Consider the following 18,929-nt stretch of genomic DNA (forward strand, 5'->3'; position numbering starts at 1 on the left):
GAAAACTAATTACTGGCTGTTGTTTCATGAAAATGCGTTTTCCAAATGTACAGTAGCGCATTTTTTTGCCCGCATATGTTCCTACCACATACCAACATCTAAGTAGTGTACCATAATGTAGCTGTAATCTGTGGAGGGCATACATACTGTGAAAATCCAAGCAATAGTACTCACCAGCTGGTGTTCTACAAAAATATAGAGTTTTTAGGAGTATTGTTTTGTTCCAATAGATTCCCCATGGGGAGATCCAATAATACCCTAGTTTCCCGTATACTTGTTTTATAAAATTCCCATAAGCTTTATTAGTTTTCTATACAGTTATAAAAAACAAATAGTGCTGTATACACTTATTGTATTGTTGTAAGAGAATCTTATTTCCCACAAATAAAAGAGAAACTGAGTGTGCCTGCAGGTCACACACAATTATATTCAGGGCAACAGCACTATTCTTAATGAAAATCTCGTACTCTGCCCCCCTCGACATGTTTCGCTATAAAGTAGCTTTATCAAGAGGAGGCGGACATCTGAGCATGGATGCCGTGTCGGCTGTTCTTATAGACTCCGTTTGTTACGTCACTGACAGGAACCATGATCTGTTCCTCTCCAATGGGGTGTTCGGTCCCTACTCCATTCTTCCAATAGGGCCGTTCATTTTGATTGTCATGTATTTATTCCAATCAGAGCCCTCCTTTCTCCCCTCTCTAATCACATGTGGTTGTATCAGACTAGCCAGCCAATCTCGTCTTTTGTTTATCTAGGAAGCCATGTAAGACGTCATATGCGCAGTCTTGGCTGCACAAGGACTTTGTTTATATTCTGTGCCCGTTCATACACATCCCGTGTGTATATTCTCATCTGCGCAAACTGTTTGTTTACTATTGGTGTTGCCTGCGCATACTGAGATGCGAAAACACTTAGGGGGACATTTATCAATGTTTGCTTATGTGTTCCTTTTTTTAGTTATTTTTTCCGTACCATTTTTTTGCTTATGTGCAACTTATTTATCAACAGCTTTTAGCCTGTTGATAAATTTCTTTCACGTAAGCAAATTTTCTTTTTTTGCTTTGGTAGTGGCTTTTTCTGCTCCAGGTCGGAGCTGGAGTAAATTTAGTAGGTTTTTCTATGTAATGCAACTTTTTTGCGACTTTCGCACTTGATAAACCTCTGACCACTGCAAAGTCAAAAATCACTTTTTGCTTTGGTAAGCAAGATTTTTATTTTTTTCTTAGGGAAAAAAGTTGCAGAAAAAAAGAGAGTAGTCGCACGTGCAAAAAACCTACTAAATGCTTTGATAAATGTCCTCCTTAGAGTTTCTCAGGTGTGTAACTTCTGTTATTCATGCTTGCTCTATGCTCACTATAGATGTGCAGACTGTGTTTGGCTCTGGGCTAGTGTGTTATTCTTTTTAAACTCATATATATATATATATATATATATATATATATATATATATATATATATGTATAGATTGCCCTATTAGTATTCTTGTATATAATAATTTTTAGCATTTAGATTTTTGTTGCTAAAAGTATATCTATTATTATCTTTCTTCCTTATGCTTATTATGTTCATTATACTTTTAATTCCAATATTATTATAAAGTAAAATGGGATACCCATAGGCCAGTACCTTAGGGCAAAACGTAACTGTTCAAGCGAAGAAGCATTTTTGGAAGAGAGCAAACTTCTATATTATCGCTTCTTGGCTAGGGGTTACCCAAAAAACGTTCTACACCGTGCCTATGCTAGGGCCAGAGATACCCCAAGGGTGGATCTACAGAGACAGAAAAAAACAACCAATCAATCAAAAATAGTAAGGTGCACAGGAACCTATGACCAAAGTAAAAAGCAAGTACTTGAAATACTCAGGAAGTACTGGCCAATTTTGCGGGAGGACAATGACCTAAAACAAGTACTTACCCAAGGCCCAAGTGTGACATACCGCAGAGGCAGGAACATCAGGGAACACTTGGTACATAGTCATTACAAAGAAGAGAAAACAGAACTCATGTGGTTAAAGTCAAACAGGAAGGCATCCCACCCCTGTGGAGGATGCAATTTTTGTACGTACATGCCGAAGATAAAAGAGTTTGGAAATCCATCTGATGGATGAAAATATGAAATACGAGACTTCATCAACTGCCTGACGACTGGAGTGGTTTATATCGCCGAATGTGGATGTCCAAAAATGTATGTGCGAAAGACTACACAACAGCTAAGAAGAAGAATATCAAAACATCTAAGTACAATAAGAACAGGTGTGGACACCCCCCTGGCAAGACATATTCGTGAGACACTAGGAATTAAAAAATTTTGAAGATTTATTAAGCCCCGCTTGGGTCCAAGAGAGGGAAATCTGAGTAAAAAACTGTTGAGAGAGGAAGCAAAAACCCTCAGTCCACAACGATTAAACGAAGGCTTTACGTTCTCAGCCTTCCTTTGAAATATGCCTGCAAAAAATCAACAATAAAAATCAATAGAACACAATATCAATCTACACAAGTGAGCACGTGTCAAGCCATATTGATAGGGGAAGAATGGGGAAAACAAAGAGAAATGATTATATATGGAATAAAATCAATAAATACAACTAATAATAAAATTTTTTATAATTTAGGCCCCAAAATATAGATATATCATGCCAAAAATACACTGTAAACAATGGTTAGATGAAAGGTGTATAGTATATATGAGGATATAAAACATGAGTAAGATGAACTAATAAAGCAATTAATATCCTTACCTTGTGTTGAGGAAGGAGATATCCGGGAGAGTTCACGGAGTCACTCCTAAAAATGAGAAAATGAGAAAGAAGAAATCAATGGGGACTGTTGAATAAAACAAGAAAAATCACTGTTAAAAATCAATACCACATCACCCTCCCCCTTATCCCCGTTTCCCCCCTTCTCCTCCCTCCCTTTCCCTTCTCCCCCCTCTCTCCCCCCCCCCCCACCTTTCTCTCTACCTGTTAATCTGTCAAGGGCACACAAAAGTAATCACCGGCTGGTGTTTTACAAAAATACAGAGTTTTTAGGTGCATTACAGTGCATTTTTCTGCCTTTCTAAGTGCATACTGCATAAGTACATCTAAGTAGTGTACTATTTTGTAGTGTTGCTCGCGAATATTCGCAATTCGAATATTATTCGCGAATATCGCATATTCGCGAATTCGCGAATTTCGCGAATATAGCGCTATATATTCGTAATTACGAATATTCGTTTTTTTTTTTTTTTTTTTTTTTTTTTTCTTCACAGTACACATCACAGTGATCATCCCTCTCTGCTTCCAGCTTGTGTGGTGTAAAGAAGGCTGTAATACTACTGTGTGAGACTGGCGTGCGAAAATTCGCATATGCGAAAATTAGCATATGCTAATTTTCGCATATGCGAATTTCCACATATGTTAATTTTCGCATGCGCGTATTTTCGCATACGCGAAAATAAAACGAGGATATAACGAATATGCGAATATTCGCGAATATATGACGAATATTCGTCCATATATTCGCGAATATTCGCGAATTCGAATATGGCCTATGCCGCTCAACACTACTATTTTGTACCTGTTAATCTGTCAAGGGCCTACATACTGTGAAAGTCCAGGCAAAAGTACTCATCAGCTGGTGTTGTACTCAGATACTTTTTTAAGTGTACTGTAGAGCATTTTTCTGCCCTCATCAGTGTATACTACACGCCTACATCAAAGTAGTGTACTATTTTGTACCTGTTAATCTGTCAAGGGCCTACATACAGTGAAAGGACAGACAAAACTAATCAGCGGCTGGAGTTTTACAAAAATATAGAGTTTTTAGGCGCATTGTAGAGCATTTTTCTGCCCTCATAAGTGCATAATGCATACGTACATCTAAGTAGTGTACTATTTTGTATCTGTTAATCTGTCAAGGGCCTACGTACTGTGAAAGGACAGCCAAACATAATAACTGGCTGGTGTTTTACAAAAATTACAGAGCTTTTAGACTCGTAGCGCATATTTCTGCCCTCATAATTGCATACCGCATAAGTACATCTAAGTAGTGTACTATTTTGTACCTGTTAATCTGTCAAGGGCCTAAATACTGTGAAAGTCCAGGCAAAAGTAATCATCAGCTGGTGTTGTACTCAGATACTTTTTTAAGTGTAATGTAGAGCATTTTCTGCCCTCATAAGTGCATACCGCATACATACATCTAAGTAGTGTACTATTTTGTACCCGTTAATCTGTCAGGGGCCTACATACTGTGAAAGTCCAAGCTAAAGTACTCACCGGCTGGTGTTTTACAAAAATACAGAGTTTTTAGGCGTATTGTAGCACATTTTCTGCCCTAATCAGTACATACCGCATACCTACATCTAAGTAGTGTACTATTTTGTACTTTTTTTTGTACTTGTTAATCTGTCAAGGGCCTAGATACTGTGAAAGGACAGCCAATAGTACACACCTGCTGCTGTTCTAGGCAAATACTATTTTAAGTGTAGTGAAGCGTATTGTACTCCCCTCATATACACAATAAGTATGTCAGGAAGAGTATTGCCAGGATGTGCACAGGGGAGTGGCAGAGGCCTAAATTCATGAGGCACAGGCAGAGGTTGCAGCAGAATAGGGGTGTGTGGCAGCCGGAGTTGCAGCGAGAGGTCTGAGCTCCCGGTGTCAACCAGCAGACGTGTTGCGACCAGCAACCCAGCAGCCATGATTGATCGGTTCACTCGGTCATCCACTTCATCTTAAGTGATATCCGACACCCCCAGTCAACAGTGGGTGAGTTCCTCACACTCAACCCTCAGTTGGCATGGCCCTCATGCTGCTGCGGCCACCTCCAGGCTCTGTCATTGTGCTGCTCTATGGTCTCCTCATGCAATTGCTACCACCTCCAGACTCTGTCATTGTGCCGCAATAAGTTCTCCTCATGCTGATGATGCCACCATCAGGCTCTCTCATTCTGCTGCTCTATGGTCTCCTCATGCTAATGCTAACACCTCCATGCTCTGTCATTGTGCCACCATATGGTCTCCTCATGTTGATGCTACCACCTCCAGGCTCTGTTGTTGTGCTGTCATAGATACTGCAAAACACAATTAAGGTGCTGGTCCCCAGTTTTAGAAATTCCTTGCATTAGGGTCACTTTCAGGACTCCTGATGCAACCTCCAGGCTGTGCCATTCAGCCACTATATGGTATCCTCATGATTCAGCCACCTACAGGCTGTGCCATTCAGACACTATATGGGCTCCTTATGCTTCCCCCACCTCCAGGCTGTGTAATTCAGCCAATATATTGTTTTCTGATGCTGCTGGGACTGTCTTGGATATTACCTACAATTTTTTATGGTAGCACTAGCAAACATACATGCTCAATAAAGATTTCAACATTGATCTTTTAATGTTAGGGGTCCTCTTATGTACACATCCTGCTGCCTGATCCAGGCTGTGTGTTTCAGGAACTACTTGGCTTACTGATTCTGCTGGACCTGTGCCTAAATTTTTTGGATGTTAGCACTAGCTAACATACATGTTCTATACAGTTTTTCAATATTCAACTTTTAATGTTAAGGATTATTAAAGGGGTTATCCAGGAAAAAAACTTTTTTTTTATACATCAACTGGCTCCAGAAAGTTAAACAGATTTGTAAATTACTTCTATTAAAAAATCTTAATCCTTTCAGTATTTATGAGCTTCTGAAGTTTAGGTTGTTCTTTTCTGTCTAAGTGCTCTCTGATGACACGTGTCTCGGGAACCGCCCAGTTTAGATGAGGTTTTCTTCTAAACTGGGCGTTTCCCGAGACACGTGTCATCAGAGATTACTTAGACAGAAAAGAACAACCTTAACTGTTTAGCTTTCTGGAACCAGTTGATATATAAAAAAAAGTTTTTTCCTGTAATACCCCTTTAAGCCCTCTTGTGTACTTCTGCTGCTGCCTGATCCAGGCTGTGTGTTTCAGCAACTATATGGTTTAATGATGCTGCTGGGCCTTTGCCTAAATGTTTTTTGATGTTAGCACTAGCTAACATGCATCCTCTGTAGAGATTTCAACATTAACATAATGTTAGGGGTTGTGAAGCCCTCTTGTAAACTCATGCTGATGCCTGCTCCAGGCTGTGTGTTTCAGGATCTACTTGGCTTAGTGATGCTGCTGGGCTTGGGCCTTACATTTTTGGATGTTAGCACTAGCTTACATACATGCTTAATTGAGATTTCAACATTGATATTTCAATATTAGGGGTTATGAAACCCTTGTGTACTCCTGCTGCTGACTGCTCTTGGCTGTGTCATTCAGCAACTACATGGTTTAGTGATGCTGCTGGGCCTAGGACATTACCTATATATGTTTAGGGTAGCACTAGGTACCATACATCTTCAATGGATATTTCAAAATTCATCTTTTATTCTGAAAGATTGTGAAGCCCTATTGTCTCTTCATCTACCGCCAGCCACAGACTGTGCAATTCAGACACTATATGGTCTCCTCATTCTTCAGCCACCTCCAGGCTGTGTCATTCAGCCACTATATGGTCTCCATATATTGACTGTGTATTGTAGGAAACATGTGGCTATCCTTGAGTTACTCTCCCAACATTATAGCCATGTTGATACCAGACCAGTAATAAAAGGAATATTGCCAAGGACTAGCAGAAACAGGGAACTGTGGATACTGACCACCGGCTGTTGGAATTGACTGACTGTCCCAGGTGGTAGATTTACCATTTTGAAGTTCCTCAGTTCCAGTAGGCTTTAAGTCATTCATTCTTTGTTGTGGTTCTTCATTTACAGAATTAAGTTGTATCATGTTTTCCTGTTCCTCCGATGAGCTAATGTCACTGGAACACACAATACTCATATTATCATCTAATGAAAGATCCTTTTCTTCAGAGAATGTATCTATCATTTTATTATTTTGAATGTCAGGTGGTATTCTGAAATTTTCTGATTATAAAGGAATAATGTCTGGAACACAGGTAAAAATAAGTATTTTTAAGCACACTGTAGCAAATTTTTCTGCCCTCATTAGTGCATACCACATACCTACATCTAAGTAGTGTACTATTTTGTACATGTTAATTTGTCAAGGTTCTATATACCTGTGAAAGGACAGCCAATAGTACAAACCTGCTGCTGTTCTAGACAAATACTGTTTTAAGCGAACTGAGGCATATTGTACTTCCCTCATATACGCAATAAGTATTACAGGCAGAGTAGTGAAATTTCAATTACTAAATCCATGATATCAATTTAAAAATCTTAAATTAAAAAATCATAAATTTCAATCGTCTTGTCATGCTGCTGCCAAATCCAGGCTGTGCCATTCAGAAACTATATGGTCTCCTCATGCTTCATCCAACTCCAGGCTGTGTCATTCAGGCAATATATGGTTTACTGATGCTGCTGGGCCTTGGCCTGGGAATAAAAAATGTTGTTATAGTAGCACTAGCTACCCAAAATCTTCAGTTTAAATTTCTAACTTTGTCTTTTTTTCTTAGAGATTGCCCTGGGGTCTCCTCATGCTTCAGCCAACTCCAGGCTATTCCATTCAGACACTATATGGTCTCCTCCTACTGATGCCACCTTCAGGCTCTGTCATTGTGCTGACATGTGACATGTGACTCCTTGATAGATTAGGTCCTTTGTACCCACACGCCGGGGCCCGGACACTAAGACTTCAGAGTTAAAAGTTCCATTTCAAAATCCTCAATTTCAATTTCAAAATCTTAGATTTCTATTTAAAATGCTAGTATTTCAATGGTCTCCTCATGCTTCAGCCACCTTCAGGCTGTACCATTCAGACACTACATGGGCTCCTTATGCTTTCCCCACCTCCAGGCTGTGTCATTCAGCCAGTATATTGTTTTCTGATGCTACTGGGACTGGGATATTAACTCCAAATATGTTCTTGTAGCACTAGCTAACATAAATGCTTAATTGAGATTTCAAGCTTGATCTTTCAATATAAGGGGTTATGAAACCCTCTTGGGTACTGCTGATGCCTGCTCCTGACTGTGTGTTTCAGGAACTACTTGGCTTACTGATGCTTCTGGGCTTGGGCCTTACATTTTTGGATGTTTAGAACTAGCTAAATACATGCTTAATAGAAATTTAGACATTGATCTTTCAATGTAAGGGGTTATGAAACCTTCTGGTGTACTGCTGATGCCTGCTCCTGGGTCTTTCAGGAACTACTTGGCTTACTGATGTTTATGGGCTTGGGACTTACATTTTTGGATGTTTAGCACTAGCTAAATACAGGCTTAATAGAAATTTCAACATTGATCTTTCAATGTAAGGGGTTATGAAACCCTCTGGTGTAGTGCTGATGCGTGCTCCTGACTGTGTGTTTCAGTAACTACTTAGTTTATTGATGCTTCTGGACTTGGGACTTACATTTTTGGATGTTTAGCACTAGCTAAATACAGGCTTAATAGAAATTTCAACATTGATCTTTCAATGTAAGGGGTTATGAAACCCTCTGGTGTACTGCTGATGCCTGCTCCTGACTGTGTGTTTCAGGAACTACTTGGCTTATTGATGCTTCTGGGCTTGGGCCTTACATTTTTGGATGGTAGCACTAGCTAACATGCATCTTCAATAGAGATTTTACCATTCACCTTTTAATGTTAGGGGTTGTGAACCCCTCTTGTGTACTCATGCTGCTGCCTGCTCCTGTATGTGTCATATAGCAACTATATGGTTTAGTGATGCTGCTGAGCCTAGGACATTACCTATATATGTTTATGGTAGCACTAGGTACCATACATCTTCAATTGAAATTTCAAAAATCATCTTTTATCATTAGAGATTGTGAGGCCCTATTGTCTCCTCATCTGCCACCGACTCCAGGCTGTGCCCTTCAGGCAATATTTGGTTTACTAGTTCTGCTGGGCCACTATATGGTCTCCTTATGCTGCCAACACCTCCACCCTGTGTCATTCAGCCTCTATATGGTCTCCTCATGCTTCAGCCTCATCCAAGCTATGTCATCCAGCCACTATATGGCCACCTCATGCTGCCACAACCTCCACGCTGTGTCATTCAGCCACTATATGGTCTCCTCATGCTGCCAACACCTCCACACTGTGTCATTCAGCCACTATATGGTCTCCTCATGCTTCATCCTCATCCAAGCTGTGTCATTCAGACACTATATGGTCTCCTCATGCTTCAGCGTCCTCCAAGCTGTGTCATTCAGCCACTATATGGTCTCCTCATACTGATGCCCCTTCCAGGGTCTCTCATTGTGCCGCTCTGGGGCAGTGATTCTAAAAGCGATGCCGGTACTCTGCATGTTATTCTGAATAACAGTATCATTTCACTACCCCAGCACACTCCATATGCGTGTTTGAACACAGAAAAGTGTTTACACCCCTGTTGAGGCTCTCTCTGTAGGCCAGAAATAGCCATTTTTAATACAGATTTGCCGCAAATAATTTCGGATCGAGCCAAACTTTAAAAAAAATGAGTTCACTCATCTCTAGTGACCGACAAAGGGAAGAACATCTTGTCTGTGCTGCGACAAGGAAGCTTAAGACATGTGCCCTACATGGCACACGTGTTCAATCTGGCTGTCAAGCGGTTCCTGAAGTGTTCCCCCATCTGCAAGACATCCTAACAATGGGAAGGAGACTTTGCATGCATTTCAGCCACTCATTCACCGCAAAGCATTTCATGCATTTCAGCCACTCATACACTGAGCTGCAGCGTCAGAACTGTATTCCCCAACATAGTCAGATTATCAATATTTCCATACTTTGGAATTCCACCCTCCATATGTTGGACCGACTTTACGAACAGAGAAAAGCCATCACCGATATATTGATGATCCAAGTGGATAGGGGGACTCCCCTGTGTAACTTCAATGTCAACCAGTGGCAGCTCATACGTGACACCTGCCGTTTGTTCAGGCCCTATTAGGAAGCCACATTATTAGTCAGTCTCCAGGATTATGGGATGAACTACGTCATTCATCTGCTTCATTTACTACAAGTGTTGGAAATGATGGCTTGTCAGGGCACTGGTGACGTGGCGACTACATCTCACGGCCACATGAGCCCTCGTGGGGGCTGAACTGGAGGAGGGAGAGGGGCACAGTGGAGCACAGTTTACTTTTTGCGAGGTGGGCGGTTTTTCTTGTCATCTGACAGGAGAGGAGTAGCAGGGTCATGAGGAAGGCAAAACAGAGGACGCAGACACACCGTGGTAGTATGCAGTGGAGATGGAGGCAGGGAGTCCCACCGAGTCACTTGCACAAATGGCACAATACATGCTCACTTGCTTGTGTAGGAACCGCCAAATTGTCACCATTTGCCAGCGGAATGACTTCTGGCTCCCCACCTTATTGGACCCTCACTACCGGCACAAAATGGGGGCCTTTTTTACACCCATTGAGAGGGAGGACAAACTGACCTACTACAGAGACTTCCTATGTAATCAGTTGGCCAATGCCTAAGTGCGCCATCATCCATCCTCTCACAGGTATGACTCGGGCGGCCCTCTGCACTCACCTTCCACTGCCATAGCTTCTGGGGAGGGGTGGGGTGGCAGGAGCAGTAACAGCTCCATCAGCAGCAGCCTAAGTCTCTAGTCGCTGATGAGTAGCTTTCTTTACCCACATAGTGAAGCAACTCACCAGCAAAAGGTAGACCTGGAGCAAGACCTGAACCAGCAGGTGTTGGCATAACTTGATATTACCATGCCAACACAACTTGAAGATCCGCTGGATTTCTGGGCAGTCAAACTTGATTTGTGGCCGCAACTTGCAAAGTTTGCCCTGGAAATGCTGTCCTGCCCAGCCAGTACTGTGCCATCAGAGCGGGTGTTTAGTGCGGCGGGGGCCATAGTAACCACAAGGAGAATTCGTCTGTCCACGAAAAATGTGGAGAGACTGACCTTTGTGAAGATGAATCAGGCATGGATCAGCCAGGATTTCCACCCACCAATGGCTGATGCATCAGAGTAGATTGGCCATGGTGCCACACCAACACTTCACAAATATGGATAATGCTAAATATATTGTAGGAGCTGCTCCCCAGTTACAGACATTCCTCCCCATCAGACCACAAGTAAATATTGAGAATATGCATTAAGTAAAACCTAACTTTTGTTAATATTCTTAGGATAAAATATATGTACTCAAAGATTTTTTTAAAATACTGCAAACAGTATTTGTCAAGAACAGCAGCAGGTGTGTACTTTTGGCTGACCTTCCACATACACAACCTAGGCCTTAAGACTTTAACAGGAACAAAATGGTACACCACTTAGATGTACGTATGGGGTATGCACTTATAAGGGGAGGACTATGCGCTCCAGTGCGCGTAAAACAGTATTTGTCTACAACACCAGCAGGTGTGTACTTTGGCTGGCCTTTCACTGTATCTAGTCCCTTAAGACTTTAGCAGATACAAAATGGTACACCACTTAGATGTACGTATGTGGTATGCCCTTATGAGGGTAGAAAAATGTGCTCCAGTACGCCTAAAACAGTATTTGTCTATAACGCCAGAAGGTGTGTACTTTTGCCTGGCTTTTCACAGTATCTAGGCCCTTAAGATTTTAACAGGAAAAAATTGTGCACCACTTAGATGTACATATGTGGTATGCATTTATGAGGGGAGATTAATGCGCTCCAGTACGCTTAAAACAGTATTTGTCTACAACAGCAGCAGGTTTGTACTTTTCGCTGGCCTTTTTACATTGTCTAGGTCCTTAAGACTTTAACAGGAACAAAATGGTACACCACTTAGATGTATGCACAAGTTACACTTAATAGAGGACAATAAGCTTTTAGTGCTCTGCTCACCCTTACTGGCTGGCTACTATTAGCTTTTCAGTTGTTGTACACACCAGTGCTGCAGCACACAGTCGCTGTTTACTACACCCAAAATTGCACTTTCTCTCTTAATCTCACTCCCTTCACCATCAGTGCTTCTAGGCTGGATTTGGGTTGAGGTGAATCGTTTCTTTAAAAAAGCTTTTCTGTGCAACACGCTGCACTCTGTCCCTCTCTGCAATTGAACGCTGATGTGACTGGGAGGGGAATCACTGCTGTAAAAATGCTTTTCTGTGCAACACACACTTCTGTCTGTCCCTCTCTCTCTCTGTAATAGAATGCTGAAGTGACTGACTGCAATATAACTGCCAATTATATAGGGCTGTGACATCACGGGGGTGGCTGGTTGCTGATAGGCTGTATGCTGCATATGATTCAGGGTCATCCCGCTAACCCTTGTTCCCACCTTCCCAGGATTCCTTGCCCCATGTCCTCCCTTGTGGATCCACCATTTTAGATGCCCTGGAGCCTGGACCGCACTAAATGGAGTTTAATGAAGAGATCGCATGATTGAATTGTGGCCATATTCGCATTCATTACAAATCAAATTTTTCCTGAAATTCTTAATGAATTTGGATTCAACAGATTCAATTCGCTCATCCCTAATATCATTCATACAGTCACAAGTAGAAGACAGACATGTCAACAGGAAAATGGAGGTGAAAATAAGCCATTGACTTGATAGGGCTAGTCATTGGGATTCTGACAATGCAAATTTTATCTCCATAGTTCATGTCGAGATATAAGCTTTTAGTTAGAATGAAAATGAGGCTGAAGTGACCGGGGGTAATCCCCCGAAAGACAAGAGTCTAGGATTATCCAGCCTATCTCCTCTTAATCACCACCTTCAATTAAAGTTGGGGTAGGTGTATGCAGGTGGGCACAGTGGAAGTCAAAAGGTACTGAATGTTATTTTAAAGGATGTTCATATACTTACCCTATTGTCATTCTATGTTTGACAACTTATTTGCATTACTTATCATTCAATATAATGCCAAAATGTTAAAGGGGTTGTCCAGCAAAAACTTTTTCCAGTAATGTGCCAAGGCTAGGTGACAACATACTTACCTTCCATGCTCCCCTGTAGCATCTTTTATCACGGCACCCGATCTCCGGTAAACTTTGTTTCCTAGTGCTGCAGACAATACTACACATTTCCACTTAGCCAATCACTGTGCACAGCAGTGTTCCACTTCAGCCAGTCATTGGCTGTGTGGAAAAAGGATATGCCATCTGCAGCTCCAGAAAGTAAAATTCTGGTGCCGTGACAGTGGATGCTATGGAAAGTGAAAAGGTAAATAGATTATTATATATATATTTTTTTATATGTTATCATACAATCTGGGTGCATTCATACTGATAAAGAGTATAAAAAAAAGAATCACACAATAATGTCACATGGTCAGATTGTCAGTTTACAGACCATTATAGGTTTACAGTAATTAAATACAACTTTTTACATGTTGATCAGACAGTGGAAAGGTTGTTTCTGGCACTGGGTCTCACGTCTGAGACCTACTGCAATTGTAAGATGTAAGCCAGGAAAGTAGGTGGCATTGCTCTGTACTCCTTGGGCAGCCAACAGATCTGACCTTTTCTCTACATAAACTTCTAACACAATTTCCTCCTGCTTTCCAGGTAAATTACTCATGATTGCAGGGGATCTCCGGAGTGAGACCTGGTGCGATCAACACATTTTGACATGTATAAGCAACATGTTAAAAGTTGTTTTTAATGTATCAAGCAAATAGTACAGCAGTCTAAACTCCCCAGAGCCTAAATTGGGACCAAAAGTGGGGCAAAGAACAATGTATGTATGTGTGGCTAAGAAATGAAAGAACATAGTAAGTAAGGTTGGTGATGTAGTTTGTGATGTGAAGTCTTGTGTATATACAAATATATAAGCAACAGAACACATGATCTGTATAACTAGGCTAGCAGCAGTGTTCTCAGAAGTAAGTGATTCCTACACATTATATAGTACATCACTTATGCACTGACTGCCACTAGGAGTAATGCTAGGGACATGACAAGAGCATGCATCCATTTTGGCTGTGAAGCGTGCAGTGATAAGCATTTATGAGTTTTTTAGTTTTAGAGATGTTTAGCCTGTTCATGGTAATATTAAAATAGTATAAACAAGCACTAAGTGTTATTCTTTACTTCATTATTTTGCTCCTACACAGCTCGAATGTCAGCACATCTGCCCTATCAGAATGCAATGGGTTAATGAAATTATTGCGAAAATGTACAGACTAGTCTTATGATCCGCATGACTAATTAAAAGAAAACACAGAATTAGTGATCGCTCTGACAATACAATCCGAGTCCTAAAAGGAGGAGATATTCATGATCCATAGTTGTTGAATTTCCTCTATTAATGTTGACAGGATATAATGACACACATAAGGGAATTATCCAAAATTAAGAAATATCCCTTCCATTTTTTTTCAGTTTGGTTTTTGCATAATGCATTTTTTTCTACCCCTGTCATTCCATGCTTCTGCGGTGTTCAGTTTCTGCGGGGGCACAAAGAAATACTTCCAAATATACATTGCACCTTTTAGCTGGACTTACACTATCCAGCTGTAGAGGGAACATAGACAAGCAAAGGATCTTTTTTGGCTTCTCTTCACTGTAAACAATGTCCACATTTGGTCTCTTTGTGTAATGACAGTTCTAAAACCATGAAAAATGTTGCATTTGGGCCAAAGAAACGGTAAACTTGAGGGAAATTCTATTCAGAAGATTTTGAATGGGACTCAGAAGATTGAGATGAATCTATTTCTTCTTTTGAGCCCCATAGAAAATCCTGTAGCGTTTTTTTTCCACTGGCTAAACGTACAAGCACATTGTTGTCTTTTGATTCATTGTACTCCGTAATACAATTAAAGTCTGTTTCAAACTGCAGAAGTTTTTTTATTCTTATAAATATGTTTAGAAAGTGTGAACAAGAGCAGAGTGACTGCAGTTTAGTACTAGGGGCACAATAATTGAGTTAGGTGAATGCATGGTTTTGGTTTCATGGGGCACTTATTTAACAATGGACCCAAATGGTCTGGTCAACAAATTATTTACCCCTTTAGAGCATACTAACAAAAAACACCTTTGAAGTCAGCAGTCAATACGTTAAAGCCTTATTCACACTCTGTATTTTTCTTTCTTTTTATGTACTACATGTTTTTACTACTACTTTATTCTCCAAAATACTGTGCTTTAGTACATGCTTTTTAGGTGTGTTTTTTCTTTGGCATTTTTTTTCTGTTACAAATCATGTTTATTTTTTATTATATTAGTCAAGGATTTTTCAAAAAGACTGTAAAAAAACACCATTACATGCAACAACAACAACAAGAGAAAGCAGAATACACTTTTCCACATGTATTTTTATAGCAGGAAAAAAAACTGTGAAGGTCTAGGGGAGAAAAATGCCCCAAACTCTGTGAAAAGTGCCATACTCTACCTCATAGAGTGCCTCATACATTGCATTGGTATATTTACATACACACGCATTGGTATATATATATATATATATATATATATATATATATATATATATATATATATATACATACATACAATGTGCATAGAAGATAAGCTCAAAAGCAAAATACCCACACTCACCATTAGATTAGCGACAGTCGGCTCCTAGGAATCAATGATGGTTAGACCAACTGAACGGGGACCATGCTGTAACGGACGCTCAGGAGTGAGGCGATAACCGGTTATTTTGCGCTATATGCGCTTCATCCGGCCTCTAACTAGCATCATTGTGCTCAGCTTTTTATCTTGCAGGTGAGTGTGCAATGATCATGTGACTTATCCACCGGAACTTACGGGGTATTAATACAGGTAAAAAGCAGAGAAATATTAAAGCATAGATATCCATAAAAACATGTAATCTATACTAAAACATTGAACAATTATAGATTCATAGCCCTATTTTGGACAAAAAAGAACATAATTAAAGGAGCAAATTTATTCTAAGAAAAGGGCCATATCAACTCGGTCATTAAAGCCGAGTGGGCCTTGCACTTCCAAACGCATAATCCAATGCGATTCTGCTCTCAGTAATCTAAGATTCCTATCTAGGGGGGAATCAGTGTGCCGGATATATATATATATACACACACACAAACAGGAGAATGCAGTAGCACACTGCTAGCACAAACATACAGATAAAACAGGAAATCCTATAAATGAAAAATGATAAATTGAGGTGCTTCATTCATCATTTGGCCAAATAGTTTGGACCATCCCACTGTGATAAGGTGACCTATTTGGCCAAATGATGAGCAAAACACCTCAATTTTTCTTTTTTGTTTGTAGCAATATAGCATTTCATGTTTTATCTGTATCTTTGTGCTAGCAGTGTGCTGCTGTACTCTCCTGTTTGTGTATATTTAGCCTAGCAGCGAGCACCTGTATGTCAGGTCCATGCAATAGTTTGGTATCAGTATGCGTTGGCCAACTTATCCTTTTTGTGTTATACATATGAGGGAGTGGCTACCTCCATATTGGTTCCTGCACCCAGCCCATCTTATAAGGTGCTGGATGTTTCAGACCTAACAAGCCTGGTAACTGATTGCACAGAGGCACATTCACAGTGTACGGTCTGTCCCAGTGAGGTCACCTTATCACGGTGGGATGGTCCAAACTATTTGGCCAAATGGTGAACGAAGCACCTCAATATTTCATCGTAGCAATATATAATTTCATATTTTATCTATATCTTTGTGCTAGCAGTGTGCTGCTGTATTCTCCTGTTTGTGTATATTTAGCCTAGCAGCATGCACCAGTATGCCGGGTCCATGCAATAGTTTGGTATCAGTATGTGCTGGCCAACTTAACCATATATATATACAGTACAGACCAAAAGTTTGGACACACCTTCTCATTCAGAGTTTTCTTTATTTTCATGACTATGAAAATTGTAGATTCACACTGAAGGCATCAAAACTATGAATTGACACATGTGGAATTATAGACATATCAAAAAAGTGTGAAAATATATCATATTCTAGGTTCTAGACACCTTTTGCTTTGATTACTGCTTTGCACACTCTTGGCATTCTCTTGATGAGCTTCAAGAGGTAGTCACCTGAAATGGTCTTCCAACAGTCTTGAAGGAGTTCCCAGAGATGCTTAGCACTTGTTGGCCCTTTTTGCCTTCACTCTGCGGTCCAGCTCACCCCAAACCATCTTGATTGGGTTCAGGTCCGGTGACTGTGAAGGCCAGGTCATCTGGTGCAGCACCCCATCACTCTCTTTCTTGGTCAAATAGCCCTTACACAGCCTGGAGGTGTGTTTGGGGTCATTGTCCTGTTGAAAAAGAAATGATTCTCCAACTAAATGCAAACCGGATGGAATAGCATGCCGCTGCAAGATGCTGTGGTAGCCATGCTGGTTCAGTATGCCCTCAATTTTGAATAAATCCCCAACAGTGTCACCAGCAAAGCACCCCCACACCATCACACCTCCTCCTCCACACCAGCGCACCTGTGAAGTGAAAACCATTTCAGGTGACTACCTCTTGAATCTCAACAAGAGAATGCCAAGAGTGTGCAAAGCAGTAATCAAAGCAAAAGGTGGCTACTTTGAAGAACCTAGAATATGACATATTTTCAGTTGTTTCTCACTTTTTTGTTATATATATATATATATATATATATATATACATACATATCTCTGCTCAGCTAAAATCAATCCACAAAAAAAAAAAAAAAAAAAAGACAGATAACAATTGCCCCTTTTTATTTTTTTATTTTTTGGGGCGGGTTGGTGAATTAAAGTCAGAGAGATTTATTAATTGAATAGAGTAGCAGCTGCTCATAGCAACCAATCAGATTGTTAAGTTATGTCCCTAGCTACAATCATAATACAATCAAGTTATGTCCCTAGCTACAACCATAATACAGATGACTTATTAATAATAATAATAATAATAATAATATTAATGATAGTAGTAGTAGTTATTATTATTATTATTACATTTTATTGACACATAAGAAGTAAACTGGTCTGTTTGTTTTAGGTATCATTAGAAAGCAATATACTGTAACCTCTAATCTATTTAACCAATTTAATATTTCTTGCAACGGAAGCAATAAGCACACAAACTGTATATGTGCTCCTGTTTTACTGTTTTATAGCACAAGCAAACCTGACTCCCAGTTCCAGTAGGAAAACAATATGCTTATAGCACATCATTGTTGCAGAATTATCTGCCATTCCTATAGTACTTATGTACATTACAAAAAAAAAAAATTCAGTGCAATAGTGCAATAGACATCACACTACACAGACTTCTGTAAAGCTTTTTTTTTTTTTTTTGGGGGGGGGGGGGATATGTGCTGCTTTCTTTTTTTTACTATAAACTATGCCTCAGCAAAAATTACTGTGTTCCTTGTGTGTCACGTTAATAACTCCCACTTTATTTCACTCACTTGACTTAATGAGTGCTCTAAAACTACAAGCAACTGACGCTTGTCATGAGTGGGCTCCCTATTATTTTAAGGAAGGAAGTTCAAAGAGGTTAAAGAAAATAAAATTTACTTATAAGTGTGATTCATTTCCAGTATAATTTAGCAGAGAGGCAAAGTGATGCAGGGCTAAAGCTTCAGACTATAACTACATAATATACACGTTGGTCTGGTTGCAGTAGGTTTGGTTATCAAACAACCTGAAAACCTTGTGCATATGCAGGTTATGGTCACAGTTGTAAATGTAAACAGAAATCCATATAAACGCAAATGTCATAGAAATGGGTGAATTCTGCAGTAAGCCCTTAAAGTGTACCTGTCAAAAAAATAAAAAATAAACTTTTGAAATGTTCTAGGAACAAACGTCTACCATCCAGTTAATGTATCCAGGTTTCTTCCAGCAGCATTATAAAATAACAGCACTATTTTGACCCTGGGCCTTTAACATTTAGCGTATTTTTCGCCGTATAAGACGCACTTTTTCTTCCCCAAATCTGGGGGGGGGGGGAGTTGGTGCGTCTTATACGACGAATACACACCTATCGCGGCGGTCCCTGCGCCCATCAACGGCTGGGACCCGCGGCTAATACAGGACTGTATTAACCCTTCAGACGCGGCGATCAAAGCTGACC

The sequence above is a fragment of the Hyla sarda genome, chromosome 6 (genome assembly GCF_029499605.1).
Source record: "Hyla sarda isolate aHylSar1 chromosome 6, aHylSar1.hap1, whole genome shotgun sequence".
NCBI classification, from domain to species: Eukaryota; Metazoa; Chordata; class Amphibia; order Anura; family Hylidae; genus Hyla; species Hyla sarda.